This window comes from Haliotis cracherodii, unplaced genomic scaffold (assembly GCF_022045235.1).
Source record: "Haliotis cracherodii isolate W230 unplaced genomic scaffold, xgHalCrac1.p SCAF_17, whole genome shotgun sequence".
NCBI classification, from domain to species: Eukaryota; Metazoa; Mollusca; class Gastropoda; order Lepetellida; family Haliotidae; genus Haliotis; species Haliotis cracherodii.
The window spans coordinates 11,943,067-11,955,468 of record NW_027266272.1 but is presented as its reverse complement, the minus strand read 5'-3'; positions in this window follow the sequence as shown (position 1 = coordinate 11,955,468).

The window sequence follows — 12,402 nt, the reverse complement described above, 5'->3', positions numbered from 1 at the left end:
CCTTGATGACAGGTATAACATCAGTATTGTGTGAGCAACTATCCTAATGACAATACAGAATTTCTGCAGATCTCAGAACCATCACCAAAATTTTGCAGCTCAGTTTGCAAATATCCATTTTATGTATTTGTGTGAGATACGATAAGAGCTAAAGCTCTTACGTCACCGGATAAGTGTTCAGTGGTATCATGGTGAGGTAGGCTATGTTGAGGCAGAGCGGAAGTGTCTGATTCACTGTAATGGCGTACATCCGTCGGTACACGGCATCATGGTTGCCGTACATGTACGTGTATTCAGGAATCGATTTCACTCCACGTGTGCACAAGTCCAGAGGTGACACTGCAAACAGAAAAACGTCGTTTTTTCGTATATGGGCAATGGACGGAAAAACGACTAAAAATTATTAAAATTGATTAATTGTTGAGTGTCCAGAGAATGTATGGAAAACGTCGAGTATTTCAAAGCGGAAAATGAGTTAGTTTTCCTGCAGATGATAACAGACCCAGAACTTGAGGAAAGACCCTTGAAGATTCCGGGGTAGAATAGGTCTTCAGCAACCCATGCTTGCCGAAAAAGGGGACTGCTTGTCGTAACGGGATCGGGTTGTCCGGCTCGCTGACTTGGTTGATGCATGTCATCGATCCCAATTGCGTGGATCGATGCTCATGACATTAATCACTCGATTGTCTGGTCCAGACTCGATTATATACAGACCGCCGTCATATAACTGGAATATTGCTGAGTGGGGCGTTAATCAACATGAGGAAAACCTGTACCCGCTTCATTTAGACTAGTATTACAGAATGACGGGGCGGAAGGGGAAAGAAATGTGGTTGAGGGACTGTGAGACAGACTATGAGACAGACTACGGTCACACTGACTGGTAGGCAGACTCCCCTAGACAAGTAAATATATTTTTTATTGTTCACCAAGACAAACCACGGATACTAAAACACAGTGATGATAGTCCTCACTAGACATTTCGTTCATACAAATACATGGACGTGGACCAATAAAATATGTTCTAAATAATGTGTCAAACATTTGGTAAAATGTACTGACAGAGAGCATTATTTTTAATCAGGACGTTTAGACTCTTACATCAGAACTGATAATCCTTCCAATGAAGAGCAATGAAATCAGAATCTGTAACAGTTTGTTTTAACATTGGATCTGTTAATGGGCGTGTTGGGTATATTTGCACCAGTTACAAACCACAAGAGACCTGTGAAGATCCGGGTGTGAATATGTCTTCAGCAACCCATGCTTGCCGTAAAAGGCGACTAACGGGATCGGGTTGTCAGCCTCGCTGACTTGGTTGATGCATGTCATCATCCCAATTGCGTAAGTCGATGCACATGATGTCAATCACTGGATTGTCTGGCCCAGAGTCGATTATTTACAGACCGCCATCATATAGCTGGAATATTGCTGAGTGCGGCATAAAACAACAAACAAACAAACAAACAAAACAGACCACAAGATTTGAAAATTTAAAAACGTTATTATCAAGTAATATTTTATTATCAAACGCTATGAATGCTTGTGCTATGATTATGTAATGTGTTCAGTTTTGTTACAGTAAGGAAGCGGTACATGTATCAGTCTATTTTGACCACTAATCATTATTCCGGATCACAATGAGAATGATCGCAAGAGAGAACGTATATGTGGATAAGGTACAGGTTTCAAGATTCAAGATGCACATAGTTTTTATACAACAAACCCACCAGCAGAGTGGTACATAGGCAATTGTATACACTGTTAAAATAAATGCATTATCCGTCGAAGTAACATTTACAAACGTTTTCAATTATCTAATGTTTAGATTGATTCAATAATTATTTAGCACTTTTCGAATTGTTTTTTAATTATTCAGATTTGGACGTTGCATTTTTCTTTAGTGCGGGTATATTCGATCATTGTTCATATTTCTTTGGTATATTCAATACATTTTGTTGGTGAAGAGCTTCACATCTAAAGATATCTCCTCTCCTCAACAGGATGAGTTCTTTAACCTAAATACACGTCTTCTTTCGGAAGAGACTATCGTCGGCCGGTCGCAGTGGGAAAATTGTGGCAACTTATACGGAATTTAAAAATTGACTAGGACGTGTTCATATAATTTTCGGAAGTGATAAATACAAGATAAATACACAATGTGTGACATGTTTCATTGTGTGTAATAGTCTCCTAAAATAAGGGACATGCATTGTTGTTCATGCTATCAACCACTTGTGTGAATGTGTATGCCTCAGTAATTTACAGGTCACTGACATATAGCTTAAATATTGATATCTTAGATATCATATAGCATGCACCCACTCACATCTCCAAAATTCTCATCACATCTTCAAAATTGCAAAGATGAACAATTTACGCAATTTAATAGCTTTGGACGATTTGTTTTGTTTGTGGACTTCTGTGTCACTAACGCGTACCTTATTTAGTCGTTATATGTTTTGTACTCAAATAACTCGGAGAGGAACGTGTGTTCAAACGTAAAAATTCCATTTGTCTTATATCTTCAAGCCTTGCTCCAAGACTGTACTGAATGAGAAGTCGATGTATGTATGGCAATGCTATCCTTATAATAGACAAGCGAAGATAAGCAGATAGTTTAAAGGGACTCTTGTTATTATTTATATAATTTAGAAATTATTATTTAAACTAACAATTTTGCAAGTCCATATTATATCTTCCAGTGGTCGGAATTTGCTCTCGATTGTGATGTTTGAACTTACCAGAGTACATTCCATTTACAGGCTCTGTACTGGCCATTACGCTGGGCCATGCCAACAGGTATAACTCAAACAAATGACACAATATAATTTTTTTAAAGAGTGGGACAAAAGATTAAAACAATCACATCTACTCATATATATCTGTAATAGTTTAATATCTAACATCAAGCATTCAAACTGCATATATCAAAGTTAATTGATTTCCTAAAATTTCCTAGTAATTTAAACATGTATCGTTCGTGTTCGAGCTTTTAGCAGATTTCTACTTTCAATCATGTGTGCAATGTATTTATAAGAAATGGTCCGATTTATTCAGTCATGTCCATTTTGCTGTGTGTGGTTCCATTGTCCACAGTAGGGAGATTCGACCTAGTTTTAATTACACACGTCAATGGGTAGGTTAAAATTGCTCCAGCTGTCTGTCTCCAATCGCAAGCCTCTCCCAACTCTCTGTAGTTAGCCTTGCTACAAAGATGTACTGAATGATAAGTCCGTGGATGCAAAGTAGTTATATAATTATAATAAGCATGTCTAGATAAGCGCAATCATCACCTCATGCATGTTGGGAGTTCTGAAAACTCTGCACTTCGATAGTTTGTTCCATAATTTGTTAGCGAATGTGTCATAGTCGAGTGAACGTGATGATTGTGTATTAAACGTACATAGTTTCTTAATCAATTTTTATCAATAAGGATTATCTAAGTTAATCAGACTTCTTTCTTGTTAACACAAACTATAATATCACAATGAAATATATGCAACAATTCTGTGTTCTCGACCAGATACCCAAATAAACCGATTTTCTGTTGAGTCCTGTATCAATTTGACAATTTTGTATCTGTTATTCGTCGATAACTTGATAATGCGTGTTGTAGTGAATCCCATGTGCTGTGTTTGCGTTTATTCTTTCTTTTTTTAAATGTGGTGAGATGCTATTATGAACTGACATCATTGAAGGCTTTGTCCAGGTGGTTAACTTCGCGTAAAAATGTTGTCCCCCTGTGTGACACGTAATCCTATCATAACTGATGTTACTATCATCCACCAGTGTTTTTAAGCCAACTCATTGCTGAATATTTTTTAATATTGGCAACTATTATGCACAACCACCAGTAGCTAAAGTCCGTTGGTTATATTCCGTGTTTTAAAACTGTATACATGATATTGCTATACTCAAATATGTTTAAAAAAATTTGTTTTAAAATTAGTATGCTCAAATATGTTTCATGAATTGTTTTTAAATATAACTTTCGTATAAATGACTCTATTGTGAATAAATTAACTTGGTCTTGTCGCTATAAGGCTGAAATAATGCCGATGGTTTTAACTCACTCACTCTATCACAGTTTTATGTCGTCACAATACAAACAGACAGCGTCCATACAACATGGTTTGGTCACACAGTACACTGCATTCGATTAAATCTGCTCGTATAGCGCACATCATTGCGCTAATGTTTATTTGTAACGAGTACTCTGTGTTTATCACTGCACATTATTCCATTTAGCTTGTCTGCCTTTGTATAGTTCATCACACTCAATCATGTACTGTGTGCACACACAAGTGGTTCATTGCATGTAAATACCCTTCAATTGCTCAGTTATTCAGTGATACAATGGTTTTCTACTTCTACAAGTTTTGATTATATAAGTGAGATAATGTTCATGGTATATAATTCATATTTGGAAAAATTTTTTCCTGCTTTTGCATATGACTGATTTGAGTGCGAACAGATCATTGATAGGTTTGTATTACAGCACATATTTTTCAAGAAAGGGAAAATTCCACATGATGAATAAATCATCCACTGGCTACTTTAGTTGGTTATTCCATGGTTGTTATAAACACTTTTATTTATTAATTTGCTCTGGTCTTGTTCAAATATATCTCTTTCTCTGACTCCAATATAATACCAATCCTCATTTTAATACCGCCGTCATATAGCTGGAATATTGCTTAGTGTGGCGTTAAGCATCAAACAAACAAACAAACGAATAACTGCTCATTATTGCTCTAGATGTTGAGCAAAATCCTGGCTCTGTTTCACTATAAACTACCTCGTATTTCTGGACAAATATCTCAATATGATTTATTATGTTTTACAGAGACACACCTTGATGATACTGTTAATACAAATGATCTGAAAATAGACCTTTGTCATTCTCCTTGTAGTAGGGATAGGGATTGTTTTGGTGGTGGTATCGTTTGTATATTTCTTGTCATTGTTGTATGCCAAGCGAAGAGAAGATTTAGCATCACACTATTATGGAGATATGTGTTTCGAGGTTTTCTTGCATCAGTAAAGATTATTATTATGTGCGTGGTACAGACCACCTAACACCCCTATGCTTTATTTGGATCATCTAGAATACTCTCTAGAAACTCTCTAAGAACTACCTCAGCACATAAAAAAACCCCACCAAGTACAAGACGTCAAAATGGCCGACACGATAGACTTCCGAAGTTGCTAAAGAACCTGTGGCGGTCACATGTGTTAGTCATTATTGATTAATTGGCCAACCATTGAAAGGTGATTGTAAAGATGTGTCAAATTGATGTTTGGATAAATTTATAGATTGCCGTAGACTAAAAGTGTCTAGACGTGGATCGGGTCGATACTGCGTTTTGTTCACTAGGATGGGTCGTAGCGAGTGTACGTATGTATGTATGTATGTATGTATGTATGTATGTATGTGTGTGTGTGTGTATGTGCGTGCTTGCGTGCGTGCGTGCGTGCGTGCGTATGTATGTATGTATGTATGTATGTATGTATGTATGTATGTATGTATGTATGTATGTATGTGTGTTGATGTATGTGTGTGTGTTGATGTATGTGTGTGTGTTGATGTATGTGTGTGTGTGTGTGTGTGTGTGTGTGTGTGTGTGTGTGTGTGCCATAAGAGGCGTTTAACGGGATCGGGTGGTGGTCAGGCTCGCTGACCTTGTTGATGCATGTCATCCACCCCAATTGCATGGATCGATGCTCATGATGTCAATGACACAGGATCTTCAGGTCCAGACTCGATAATTTACAGACCGCAGCCATGTAGCTGGAATATGGAATGCGCCGTTAAACAACAAACAGACAAACAAGAAATGTACTTGTATATAATTACTCTGCACTGTTCATACATACTGCACTATCATTATTCACATATTACAATGTAATGGAAGGTATGTTCTCCATGGAGAATGCCTCGTAAGTGGGTCAGGTGTGCCTAATCCATTTGATTTTTCGCAATAAAATATGTTTAAATCAATATGAACAAGGATACTTGAAAAAAAACAAGCTCACGCTAAAGGTTGATTCAACTGATTCACTAATGCAATACGCTACATGCATCCCCTCACGAATACAAAGGGGCAAATAACTAAGGCACAGCGACATTGTCCTGAAGTTGGAGGAATCAAACGTAATATCAACTGTCAACTATAATATTCAGAGTTAAACGCATGGCAAATTTAAACGATCGTGTCATTGATGCAAAGTATCATTTATTTGACTGGAGGTGATTAATTCATGCTGCAGTGTAATATGATCTGGACAACAAAGCAGTAGAATAATGTGCATTTATCATTTCATGATATTTTCTAAATCAATAAATCAATACTATGACAATTGTATACGGTTGAAATGTGAAGACATGAAGTAAGGAGTCTTGACACTATCTTTGTCAAAACAAACATTTCCCTTTACGGTTACTTATTGAAACTTTATTGTTTGGCCACTGCACATCAACGCACACATTTACGATATTATTTATTCATTTATTCAATATATACTCAACAACAAAAGTTCCTGTGACACCACTATTTTGGTGTATTTTTCAAACAAGTATAGTTTGGTTTTCAATATTGTAGTACATGTATGGAATCAAGTCACAAAAACGCAACTGCTACAGGAAAGCATGCATTCCATGCAAACGTTGACTTTTATGCAAGCAACATGCATTTCACTACCCAAGAATGGGTGTAAAAACATGTGCGTTAACGGGATTCCATATGCATGCTGACAACCACTCAGAAAAACAACAAAATTACGCAATTATTCAACATTACGAAATGCCATGCCTGTCCGCAAATGAGCATCTGCGAGCCATCGTTATGATAGCAGGATCGAGTCAACGTGATGGTAAAATTCCATTTACCTAAGACCGAACATCAATATGGTAATCTTCCATTTACCTTAGACCGAACATCAATATGGTAATCTTCCATTTACCTTAGACCGAATATCAATATGGTAATCTTCCATTTACCTTAGACCGAACATCAATACGGTAATCTTCCATTTACCTGAGACTGAACATCAATATGGTAATCTTCCATTTACCTGAGACCGAACATCAATATGGTAATCTTCCATTTACCTTAGACCGAACATCAATATGGTAATCTTCCATTTACCTGAGACTGAACATCAATATGGTAATCTTCCATTTACCTTAGACCGAACATCAATATGGTAATCTTCCATTTACCTGAGACCGAACATCAATATGGTAATCTCCCATTTACCTAAGACCGAAAATCTAGGAGCGTATGGAACATAGGATTAATCTAAACCTTGTCATACATTATCTCAAGGGTAATGACATCTGTGTCTCATATGAACATCATCTACGCTTATTGCATACGTTAGAAAATACCTGAAATCGATGATCATATCTAGCCACCTCGGTCACATGTGTTCATACTGACCTGATTGTTCTTTTAGTTTCATGAGCTGCGTAGTATATGCAAATTTGGCGGACAAATGACGTACATTTCAAACGTTGATCCATGGATCTCGTAAGACACGTTCATTTCCTAGCATGCATACCTTTTGGGAATACCGTCCCTTCGGGTCGTGATAGATATTATGTGTACGTGTGAACCGGTGTGTTTTAACTGGTTGCGAAAATGAAGTTTCCCAAAAGGTAGTTATATGATAATAATTGCCATTTCTTATATGTAATGAAGTTTTTCTTGACTCCACAAGATGGACGATGAATGTGTCAGTTACCGCCACTGGACATGAGATCAATCATCAACGTCACGGAGGCTAAATAAACACGAACGCCGTCACATATGTATTGAAGTAAACAATCGATCAGAAATGGTGAACATGCAAAAACACTTTTCGGTGAAAAGAAACAATGAATTATCCTTGGGCACGCTGAGAGCAATACTATTTAGATTGCATATTAATTTCTTGTAGATATTCCCCTGAGAATGTTGTGACGTTGGATATGTTTGAGGTATTGACAAGAAATGGATATATGTGACTTCGTGTATGAATATTACAAGCTTAATCGTAGAATCAATCGTGCACCTCATTTTATATGAGTTGTGGAGGTCGTTGAAAGTGTGTGTATGTAGATTTATATGAGTACAATATAGTAACCATGAGGTTGCCATGGGTAAAGAGCTCGGGACATTCCAGGGCTATGGAGTTTAACCTAATTTGATTTAGTTTCAACACATTTTTATACCAATTAAAATGTTATCATGATTAAATCGCCTGCACTCATTTATTTACATTTATATCTATTTACAAGTAATATATTGAATGACAGAAATGAAATGAAATTATAGATAAACGTAATAAAACCCTATGTACATTAACGTTGCTCATTTTTGTTAAAAATGTATGCACATTCCCAGCTGTTTTTGTTGACAGAATTGGCAAAGCTGCAGTGACAACTAGCATCACATCAATATGATTATCCCAAGTCGCCTTCACAATTAACAATAGTTAGTGTATCGATTCATTTCTAGCTAATTATAAAAAATATCATTTTTCACAGGGGCTGCCATATAGGCCGTTTCGATCTACCCTTTCCAAATATATAACATGTTTGACCCTATCAACATGTCTTAATTTAGTTTGTATAATGTTAATTGTATAATAATATGAGAACTATGGTGGAACCGTAGATCTATATTATACTGGAATTAAACCTAAATTGGTCAGTGAGTGAGTGAATATTGTTGTCCTCCACTGTAAGCAATATTCCAACTTTTTCACGTCGGCCTGGAAATAATCGAGTCTGGTTTAGGCAGAGCAGGTGTCAGATGGATTGATAACCATCCATAACGGTGGATAGGAGGGCATACATTGTAAAGGCCCCTTCACACTGGGCTGCAACCTTTGTGCCACCTTTGAGCGATCAAAAACTGGCCTGGACGCTCAATGGTCGCCTAAATCCAGATAATCATGTTTCTGCAGTTGTTCAGCAGTAACTGCTCGAGTTGTTCAGCGTCTGCAACCACAATGAAACACTGCAGGTGCACGCCCTCTATTTACAGACAGGCTGGGGAGGAACAACAGGTAGCTCAAAGGAGGCAGAAACGAGGCAGAAGCATTGCCATAGTGGCTCAAGAGTCGCCGAATGGAGGCAAGGTGGTCGCTACGGTTATCGATCAATACGTGCTCGTGGTCGCCCAAAGGTGGCAAAAGGAAGGCAGAAGCATCGCCCAGATTAACGGAAAAGTATTTCAGCAGAACGCATCTATTACCTGGCGACCATTGGGCGACCACTATACCTTCATTCTGCAACAACCGCATTGTTTGTGCCCCCCATTCTGCCTCCTTTGAGCAACCAACCTCCTCGGCAACCTTTGTGCGACTGCTTTGAACATGTTCAAAATTTCACGGCGACCATGGCGTCCATGGCGATGTCTGAACCTCCTGTGTACCACCTTGGAACCACCTAGGCCTCCTTTGAGCCTCCAACGACGACCTGGCAAATGTTATAGTCGTACACGGGAGGCACAAAGGTCGCCATCCTGTGTCAAGGCCCCATTACTACCCTGTCTTTATCAGTCGTTTCCTACAAGCATTGAATACATTGAGCCCGTTCTGTCCCTGAATTCCCACGTGTTATGGGACCTACTCTTGTGGGCATGTATGTTGTCTTAGTAAGTCCAAAATCGTTTATCTTCTGAATCACATTGAAATATCACGGTCGTATCCAAAGATGTCCTTGTATCATATATTCCCGTTTTTCAGGTGAACCATTGACTTGCCTTGGCATGTTGTTTGGTAGGTTGGTTTGTTGTTTAACGCCGCACTCAGCAATATTCCAGCTACATGACGGCGGTCTGTAAATAATCGAGTCAGGACCAGAAAATCCAGTAATTAATATCATGAGCATCGATCCACGCAATTGGGACCGATGACATGCATCAACCAAGTCAGCGAGCCTGACCACCCGATCCCGATAGTCGCCTTTTACGACAAGCATAATCACCTTTTACAGCAAGCATGGGTTGCTGAAGACCTATTCTACCCCGGATCTTCAGGGGTCGCAGGCAATTGGGATTGAAGACATGCATCAGCCAAGTCAGCGAGCCTGACCACCCGATCCCGAAAGTCGCCTTTTACGACAAGCATAGTCACCTTTTACAGCAAGCATGGGTTGCTGAAGACCTATTCTACCCCGGATCTTCAGGGGTCGCCTTGGCATGTGTTTGTGGAGGGTGGCACAAGTGGGTCAAGATATGCTCACCTCTTGGCGAACATCTGACGTTGAGACTATTTGATAGTGATTCATAAACACATGATCATGATAAAGTCGGAAGGGTACAATGGAGAATCGTTGTTTAAGACAAAGGTCGCCATCCTGTGTCAAGGCCCCATTACTACCCTGTCTTTATCAGTCGTTTCCTACAAGCATTGAATACATTGAGCCCGTTCTGTCCCTGAATTCCCACGTGTTATGGGACCTACTCTTGTGGGCATGTATGTTGTCTTAGTAAGTCCAAAATCGTTTATCTTCTGAATCACATTGAAATATCACGGTCGTATCCAAAGATGTCCTTGTATCATATATTCCCGTTTTTCAGGTGAACAATTGACTTGCCTTGGCATGTTGGTTGGTTGGTTGGTTTGTTGTTTAACGCCGCACTCAGCAATATTCCAGCTATACGACGGCGGTCTGTAAATAATCGAGTCTGGACCAGAAAATCCAGTAATTAATATCATGAGCATCGATCCACGCGATTGGGACCGATGACATGCATCAACCAAGTCAGCGAGCCTGACCACCCGATCCCGATAGTCGCCTTTTACGACAAGCATAGTCACCTTTTACAGCAAGCATGGGTTGCTGAAGACCTATTCTACCCCGGATCTTCAGGGGTCGCCTTGGCATGTGTTCGAGGAGGGTGGCACAAGTGGGTCAAGATCTGCTCACCTCTTGGCGAACATCTGACGTTGAGACTATTTGATAGTGATTCATAAACACATGATCATGATAAAGTCGGAAGGGTACAATGGAGAATCGTTGTTTAAGAATTCCCCCACAAAATGCCTATATAGGAAACAACAGTTTCTTCTCTCGGCGTAATTGTAACACATGTTAAACAAGGTTCCTTGACACTGACAAGAATTAAAGTATCCAACTGGATAATTTGGAACCCCAGAAGGGAATTTTTCGCATTGTCACCTTCACGCGAAGAAGCAGAAGTGTCAAAATTACCAAAGCACATTTTGAGCATTGGTTGCGTTGTCGCACTTGACAATTATCTTAACATCATTATATTGATATGAATATAAATCAATAGCAGGCGGCCATAGTTGATTAACAATATAACATGAAAAGTAGGTTCACACGATTGTATGAAAAAACACATCTTCAACGAAAATGCTTCTTGTGCATCCTCCAAGGAAACGTCAACGTCACTTTGATCTAAAACAAAGAGGGATGCTGAAAGTACAATCAGTCCACATCATTATTTAACCATGAGGATCCCTCGGGTGTTTACATACACAACCAATCAATACATTTCTCGGTACGTTAGGCATATTCGTTTAAACATAAATGGTTAGAAGACCTGTATAGTACACGGTAACAGTGAGTGAGTGAGTGAGTTGGGTTTAACGCCGCTTTCAACAGTATTTCAGTTATATCGCGGCGTGTCAGCTTAATGTGGGAGGAAAGCCCGAAGTGATGCAGGTCTCAGACGTTTACCACTTCGGTGAAACCCACGAGCACGGGTATGGTGCTGACAAACCTAGAAACATAATCGGGGCGAACCGGGATTCGAACCCACAATCATAGGTACCCAAGGGACGCAACTCTGCACAGCGAATCGCGGCGCCTTAGACGATTGGGCCACCCGTGCCCCTGTACACGGTAACGGATCTCGAGGCTGACACACTGTGCAAGAACGGACCAAACCTGTACACACATACACTTACATTAAAATGCAAGTGTTTCAACGGCACAAACACACGCAAGGGCAAGTTAATTGTCCACCTTGGTAACACGGGAATATATGGTACAATAATAGGGAATTTCATCGGACATCATTTTATCTCAGATGCGCCCATTTTGTTAATGCCCTATTCATGTCTACCGCAAAAGTTTTTGAAAGCTTTGCCACAAAAGGAGCTGAGGGGTAGCCCTGTGGTAAAAACTTGGCACAATTCCACACATGGCTACAATCTGTGAAGCCCATTCCTGGTATACGCCTCCGTAATATTGCTGAAGTATTGCTAAAAGCGAAGTATGACCATATTCACTCCCTATATCAATATAGCCACAAACAAAATATGAAGTCCATATTGTCTCTGGAGACACAATTTGCCAATGAAAGGTTTACGACAGATTTGCATTTCAGACCAGGTCCCAAAGCTATATACATAAAACATAAAGAAAATATGCAATAG